General features: G+C 33.5%; 1 long non-coding RNA gene across 1 annotated transcript; it reads right to left on the bottom strand.

Annotated features, from left to right (window-relative positions):
* Nucleotides 1–2,232: 2,232 nt before the first annotated feature.
* On the bottom strand, nt 2,233–3,481 carry LOC131553067 (uncharacterized). The gene is made up of 3 exons (XR_009274113.1): nt 3,326–3,481; nt 3,154–3,231; nt 2,233–2,388 (listed from the first exon to the last, which is right to left on the bottom strand). It is a non-coding gene; the product is annotated as an uncharacterized LOC131553067 (long non-coding RNA).
* Nucleotides 3,482–7,866: the final 4,385 nt, after the last annotated feature.

The raw sequence follows: 7,866 nt of genomic DNA, 5'->3' as shown, positions 1-7,866 counted from the left end.
TTTCTTTCTCATGTGTCATGTTTATAGTCTATAGTCTTAATCTATATTTGTATATACAATTATATTTTCTGTTTTGTTCTTTAAAATAATAATAATTAAAAAAATCACTGTTATCAGTTTGGTTTTTTGGAGGCACCATGCATAAAATGGGATGCAGACACTGAAAATATACTGAATGTAGTCAATTGAATTTAAAACTACTTTATTGGCTTAAATATTTCACATGAAGAATTGCCAAAGCAAAAGAAAAATGTCCAAAATTATACTAAATAAATAAATAAACAAGAACCACGACAGAGGACAGATTAAAATAAGAAAGGCAGCAGCTATTTGCACTAAGTGATAGAAGGATTTTCTGCTATTTAAACTGCTTATTGCAAACAGTGGTAATTACCTGTACCTCAGTATTGTAGTACATTATAGAACAGTATGCAATAATAACTTATTGAGTGTAAATTATAATTTTAATTCAAATTATTAAATGGATATCACCTTATTGAGACAATAAAGCCCTCTCTCACAACTTTTTGATTATTTCCTTAATTTTTATTGAAAATAAACGCTTTTTTGATGTGATTTGAAATTTGAAAAGGGAGAAAAAACTTTGCTAAAAGGCGGATTCCAACCTGGGTCGATCGCGTCAAAATGTGAAATTCATGCGTTTTACCATCTGCGCCATTAGAACTGACGACTGATGTTATCTTTTGTAATGTTGACTAGCCTAATAAGAAATATATAAGGCGCCGTTAAAGGGTAATATTACAATATGCACAGTGAAGTAAAGTGCAACAGAATGTTAATAAATTGTAAATAAAATACTACACAGATATTACAGAATAAACTCAGTACTTCCGTATGATTTTACCTGAGATGAGACATGTTTAAAATCATGTATATGTGCTGTATTACATTTTATTGTTTTATTTTTTTTCCACCTTAGCATTCTTAATACTTTTACATTTTATTAGAGTATTCTGTTAGGTATGCACATGCGTTTTTATGACGTGTTACGTCACGCACGACGCGAAAACACCTACCGTCAACACGTGCAAATTACACACGCAATGCGCATGCGTGTCATAGACACACCATACGTCACTTTGCGCATGCGCGATAAACATATACGTGACGTGAATACCTGACGTCACTGCGCTACAGTCTGCAGCGAGGGATGTCTCAAAATAATACTCCTCTGCTGCTGTACGGGGCAGTTCCTAGATCGGGCTTTCTTCTGTGCAACCTAACGCGTTTCGCAGAAATATTTATTTCAGAAATTTTAATCAGCACCCATCCTGTTTTATTTAGATATTTTTGGTAAAAAATAATGATAAGTCTGATTAAGCTCACGCAGTTCACTCTTAGAAGAAAAGGTTCAAAAATGAACCTTTTGAGGTTCCTGGAGATTGCAACTGTGGAGGAACCTTAAAGGTTCATTTTTGAACCTTTTTGAAAAGGTTCTAATTGGAACCTTCACTTAAAGGTGCCTTAATGACCCTCATGGGTTCCTTTTTTAACCTTTTTCTAGATAGCAATAAAATTATTATTATTATTATTATTATACATTACTAATCCAATTTCACTATATAGACAGAACACTGTGATTGTCTGTTCAACTGTTCAAACCAACAAACACATAAATAAATAAATAAACAACAATCAAACATAAATGTGTTACAAACAAACCAACAATCACATAAATAAATAAACAACAATCAAACATAAATGTGTTACAAACAAACAAACACATAAATAAATAAACAACAATCAAACATAAATGTGTTACAAACAAACCAACAAACACATAAATAAATAAACAACAATCAAACATAAATATGTGTTACAAACAAACCAACAAACACATAAATAAATAAACAAACAAACAACAATCAAACATAAATGTGTTACAAACAAACCAACAAACACATAAATAAATAAACAACAATCAAACATAAATATGTGTTACAAACAAACCAACAAACATATAAATAAATAAACAATCAAACATAAATGTGTTACAAACAAACCAACAAACACATAAATAAATAAACAACAATCAAACATAAATGTGTTACAAACAAACCAACAAACACATTAATAAATAAACAACAATCAACATCATGCATTTATATACATATACATTAATTTAATTTAAAAAAAACTGGCCATTGTGGCTGGCAAATTGGTTTTGGCATTATGATACATTAAACAGTTTTCAATGAATGTCAGGGTGTCTCTCAACTTTGAAACATATTCAGTGTTGAAGATAGAGCCGTGTTCACATCGTCTACTTCTCAGACCTCCTTCTCCCCTTCCATCATTATTTCTAAAAGAGACTCTGCATCCAGTGCACGTCCCTTTATAAACAGCAGTGTTGGGTGTATGTGGTTCCTAAACAAGGAGAAAATAATGTTATACTATAACAATATTTAGTAGTTAAAGTGAATTTTATTTTATTTTTTTTTATTTTTTTAAAATTAAGATTAAAAAATTAGTCGGTAATAAATCTTTGACTATTTTTGAACATGTCAATGTAAAAGAGGCTTTGAAAAGAAAGATGAGGCAGTGTAAACTGTATTATCAACATAATTAAGATATTAAGATAACAAGTAGTCATGAAAAACTACATTATGAGTTTTTTGGTTGCAAGAATCCCTTACTAATATTATAAGTTGACATCAGTGAGAAAACAGTTAATTATAAATATAACAAATTTTAATCAAAAGTATATGACCCATTAAAGGGATATTTTGTCATCATTTACTTTCCCTGATGTTGTTCCAAACAACCCTTTTTCTTCTGCAGAACACAAAATAAGGTATTTTTAAGAATGTTAAAGAATGTCCATATGATGAAAATCACTGGGGTCCAGAACAACATGTCAATGATTTTCAGTGACATTCTTGAAAATAATTTATTTCACAAAACAAAAGAAAGTCATACAAGTTTGAAACAACATGAAGGTGAGTAAATTATGACAGAATTTAAATGTATTAATTCTTGCTGATTTTACTGTGGAACATACACGGACACAAACCGTTCCACAGAATAACCCCTAACTAAATGTATAGAAGAAATGATAACCAGCAGAAGGGGTTGAAAAAGAAAAAAATATAGATTTAAATATTATGGATACACTGTTCTAAATGCACTCACCTCACTGATGACATGAAGAGATCTCTGACTCTCCTTTAATAGAAGTGGAAACAGCAGGACAGCAGCAACCACTGAGACCTTAAATATAAAATGTGTTAAATTGAATATGGCATACTATGTTTCTGATAATTGTGATTCTTAGCATTACTGATGTAAATCAGTGATTTATTACCTTTGTGTGCCAAACCAACGCAGATTTGTTTTTCGTCATTCATTTCTTCATTCAATATCTACCCCAACTGCTCTTCTTTGGCGCTCGTTGATAACTGCCTGTGCCACCAAACTCTGTCTGTGACACTTACCCCTACTGGCCTTGACCTATTTTGATACAAATCTTGGCCAGATAGATCATCCATCTACAAAATAAATAAATAATAGAAAAATAAACATATACATGAAACATTCTCACTTGATAATAGAAATGTAAGTATCGAAGTGTCACTTTATTTTAGAAAACCTACCTCTACAATGGCTGCCATATTTTTGATGGACTCCTGGTAAAATTATCTGTTTTCTTTGCTGAACCTGCAGCAAATTTCATTTATTTCTTCAACATTAATCAAAGGTGATCTTTCTCTTTTGGAATTTGTTTTTAAGCACATCCTCTGCCAGTCTTCACTCTCAAGAACTGGTATTTGGTAACCAGGGCTGAAGACATCTTGTTGTGTTCACCTGTTGCATACCTGAAAATAGAGAAAAACATTTTTAGCCTCATCATTCTCTAAAATTATAAACTTACTGCATTGTGGAAATTACCATGTATATGTGCACATCTAATCAAACAGGCCTTGAATTATTTTTTATCTTGTTTGCTTTGTCTTTTCAAAGAAAACAATTTTTTTTTTTTTTATTGCTACAATGTTGCTACAAACAAGCAATATGTTGTCTTGAGATTGATCCAGGTGAAATATCAATAAGAAGTCCTACAAAAAATGTTTGCAGAAAGGTGCATGTTAGTATGGTAAAAACAGCTCAATGATTTGCAAAGATCACAATATATTTCGGCTAAACATATGCGGACACCTGACCTGACCATTACACCTAACTGAGCATCCTATTAAAAGTGGGAATGCACTGAAAGTTGCTTTGTAATAACAATGTCAACCAAATGCATAAATGTGAGAAAATGTTAAAGTCGCTAAGTTCTTCCGTACATCCCATTAAATAATTAGCCTGAGGAAAGAAACTGTTCCTGTGTCTGGTCGTTCTGGTTCTCAGAGCTCTGTAGCGTCGACCAGATGGCAACAGTTATAATAGTTAATAATAATAATTAGTAAACCCGTATTTTTAAACCCGTAGAGTAGTAACTTACTCGTGGTGTCTGTGGTCTTGCTGGCATCTCAGTCTTTAGGTTTTCTTGTAATCTTACGAATTTAACTTAATCCTTCATTTTTGGTAATATTTAAGCTTTCGTAGTCTCAGTTAGGTTCATTAAAATATCTCAATTTCAATTCCAAAATCAATTTCAGTCTGTTAAAACAACAGGAGTCATGAAATGGTAGTTATAAAGGCAGTTATAAAGTACATACAAACAGTATTATTTTAATTCAACATACTACCTTGATAGTGACAATGGTGTCTCTTTTCAGAATTGATGATAATAGCGCTGCTGTCGTCCAGGTTCTTCACGAATGAAGTAGCGGCACGTGACCAAGCACTCAATGTAGCTCGCAGCGCCTTCTGTTGGTGAAAATAATCAATACACGAGTGCTCTGGTAACCAGCAGGCTAAAATCTTAAAAAATATCTTGAAATAAAACATCTGAGAAAAGGTCTTCAGGTGTAGTAACCATGGTATATGTGGAATAATTAACTCTGGACCGGTAAACTGACTTAATATTGTGGCCACATTAACATCGTTTGTACTTAATTTTTCTACAATTCTGTGGCCTGTCGTCATTCATTCATTATGAAACACACAATTATGACATTACGTAGGTTTTATTTTCATAGCTTTTCAAAAAGATCATAGTTTATTTGAAAGGTTTTGTTGTCTTACCTCAGATATTCGTGCTGCTCCACTGAGTGCCGCTGCTTGCGCTTGAATGTTTGTTTGTAACGGTTTTTCCGCGTGACCTCTGACCTTGCACGAAACAGTTTCAGTGCTTTGCGTTGCGTTGCGCACCAAGCCCAGAAACCCTCGGCCTGGTTTAAATGTTTTTGTTTTGTTTGTTTCTATTCTCAAAATCGAAACAATATAATCAAAATAGTAATAATAATTGTATAATAATGATAATGATAAAAACAACAACAATAATAAAACTACTAATAAAGAAAGAAAGAAAAATAATCTTGCTGATGAAACCTTACACAACACATAGATCACTTTTGTCACTTGTTTTGTTCTGAGCTGAATTAGTAGACTTTCTGAGATTTGAAGGTGAAAGGATGCACAGGTGTAAAATATGAAGATAGCCTATTGAATATAAAGTTTGGTCCCACTTTATTAGGTGGCCTTAACTAATATGTACTTACATTTAAATTAATAATTTGGTACAATGCACTTATTGTGTACATACATGTTTTTACATTGTACTTATATTTTTAAAAATGCCTATATATAATTACATCTGTAATTAATTTATGTAAGTACATTTATAATTACACTGTTGACCCATCCCTTACACCTTAACCCACCCTTAAACCTACCCATACCACCAAACCTGTCCCTAACCTTACCCGTATCCCACCTCAATAGCAGCAGAAGTGTTTTGCAATACAATATGAACACAATAAGTACATTGTACTTATTTTTTGATGTAAGTACATAGTAGTTAAGGCCACCTAATATAAAGTGTGACCTAAAGTTTATTTTTAGGGGTAAGAATTTCATCCTCTCAATTTAACACAGAATAGCTTCTTGTTCATTTATGAACATAAAACTGAACTTTGATTTTTGTGATTTTTAATTTGTGTTCTAAAAATTGACAACAACATGGTGCCCTAAAGGTTATTGTGCAATTTAGAGATATGTGAGGTGCATCGGGCACAGATGAAACACATTGTATCAACTCAAGGCCTAAACATTTTGGTTAAACTGATGGAGGCCATAACTGCATCTGACATCACAATTAGTAACTGAATAAGAGTAAATTCATTAATACTGAGTTTGTGAATTAGTAATTTACTAATGTAACAAGCAAATGGTGTTCTAACTGTACTCAGTCTAGTCTTTACAGTACATCTTAGAAAAGGTTCATGAAAGAACTGCTAAATAACCAGTGAATCATTACAGAACCTTTAAGTTCAACTTTGAACCTTTTTGATAGCTAGAAGTTCATATTTGCACTTTAAAGTTCTTTTTTGAACTCTAAAGGTTCAATCTCTTCTAAGAGTGGATAGAGTACATTTCGTTAATTAATTGTTTACAGTCATTCATGTGACTAAAGTCTGTTTTTAGGATATCAAAATGTGAATTCCTCAATTAGGGTCGGCACCAGAACACACAAAGTGAGGGGGCATGCACAATTTATTTATTTATTTATTTTTTATTTTGGGGGTTACTTTGAAAAGAAAATAACCTGTTTCTAAATATTAATTAACACCAGTGTTATGGTTCAAAATACACTCTCGCACATTTAACAAGAAAACATGTCGATGACGTTCAGCATGCACTGTAATGAATTGCTGTAAAAATTACAGCACTATTTTACAGCAGCTGGCTGTTTTTTTAATAATACAGCATATTGCTGTAAACCGCAATGCATTCTGGGGTCGCGTGGCGGTTTGACTCAAATTTACAGAATATTGCTGTCAATTTCAAATCTTCAGCGCCATCTTGGGATCTTCAACGGTCGAGATTCTGGGAGCGGCAAGAAGAGTGATTCACAACTGTGGTAAGTGACTTTTATTTTTTTATTTTTCATGTTTAGTAACTGTCATAGACTAGTATATGAAGGTATATACATTCGCGGTTAATATTGGTAACGTTAATCCCGGATTCACGCTTCCTCCGTCCGCTGTGCTCCAAGGAGACTTGCGGGGTTTCAGCAGCGGTCGCGGTAGGATTTCATAGCATCTATGGGTAGAACATAGAGTTCCTAAATTATGAATTACATGATTCAGTGACACCTGTGGGTAACGTTATTCACGAGAACTTCGTGTTGATCAGCACACTTCGTCGTGATTATTTTATGGTGTAAAATTTGCACAGGTAACTTAGTCATCTGTTAACTCGGCCGCAGAAATGAAAATCGTTGCTAAAGCCTCGCAGTCAGCCCGCTCACGGAGCGTTGCTGAATGGGAGAATGCTGCTGTTCCAAGCGTTTGACCAGCGAGGAGTGGATTTGTGGGCCTTTGTTAACTTCAGGTAATGTGAACACTTTAACATCTGTTTGATATAAAGTCTGCCTTGTATAGTTAATGTATTACTATAACGCAACCGAATATTTATTTACGTTTAAATACGGTATTTACAGATATCTGTGTTTATGTTTTTCGGCTGTCAAACTTGTATTTTTGCAGAGGGCACCTTATCAGTGCTGTGACACTTGAACAAATGAACTGAGCATGCGCAACGCCGACCTATAAACAAACGAGTTGACTTATTGTAGTTGTAGAATATTTTTCTGGAGTTTTGCTTCTGGGTTCTTGCTCGAATCTGTTCTTGACTTGCGTTTGTGCAGTTCAGTTGGGAAGTTGAGAGGGCAGTTCCAGTTAGCAATAAAGATAATTTACTTATAGGTGGCTGTCGCATTCGTTGGCTTGTCGGCTG

This window comes from Onychostoma macrolepis, chromosome 02 (assembly GCF_012432095.1).
Source record: "Onychostoma macrolepis isolate SWU-2019 chromosome 02, ASM1243209v1, whole genome shotgun sequence".
NCBI lineage: Eukaryota > Metazoa > Chordata > Actinopteri > Cypriniformes > Cyprinidae > Onychostoma > Onychostoma macrolepis.
This window is presented reverse-complemented; position numbering and strand designations above follow the sequence as displayed.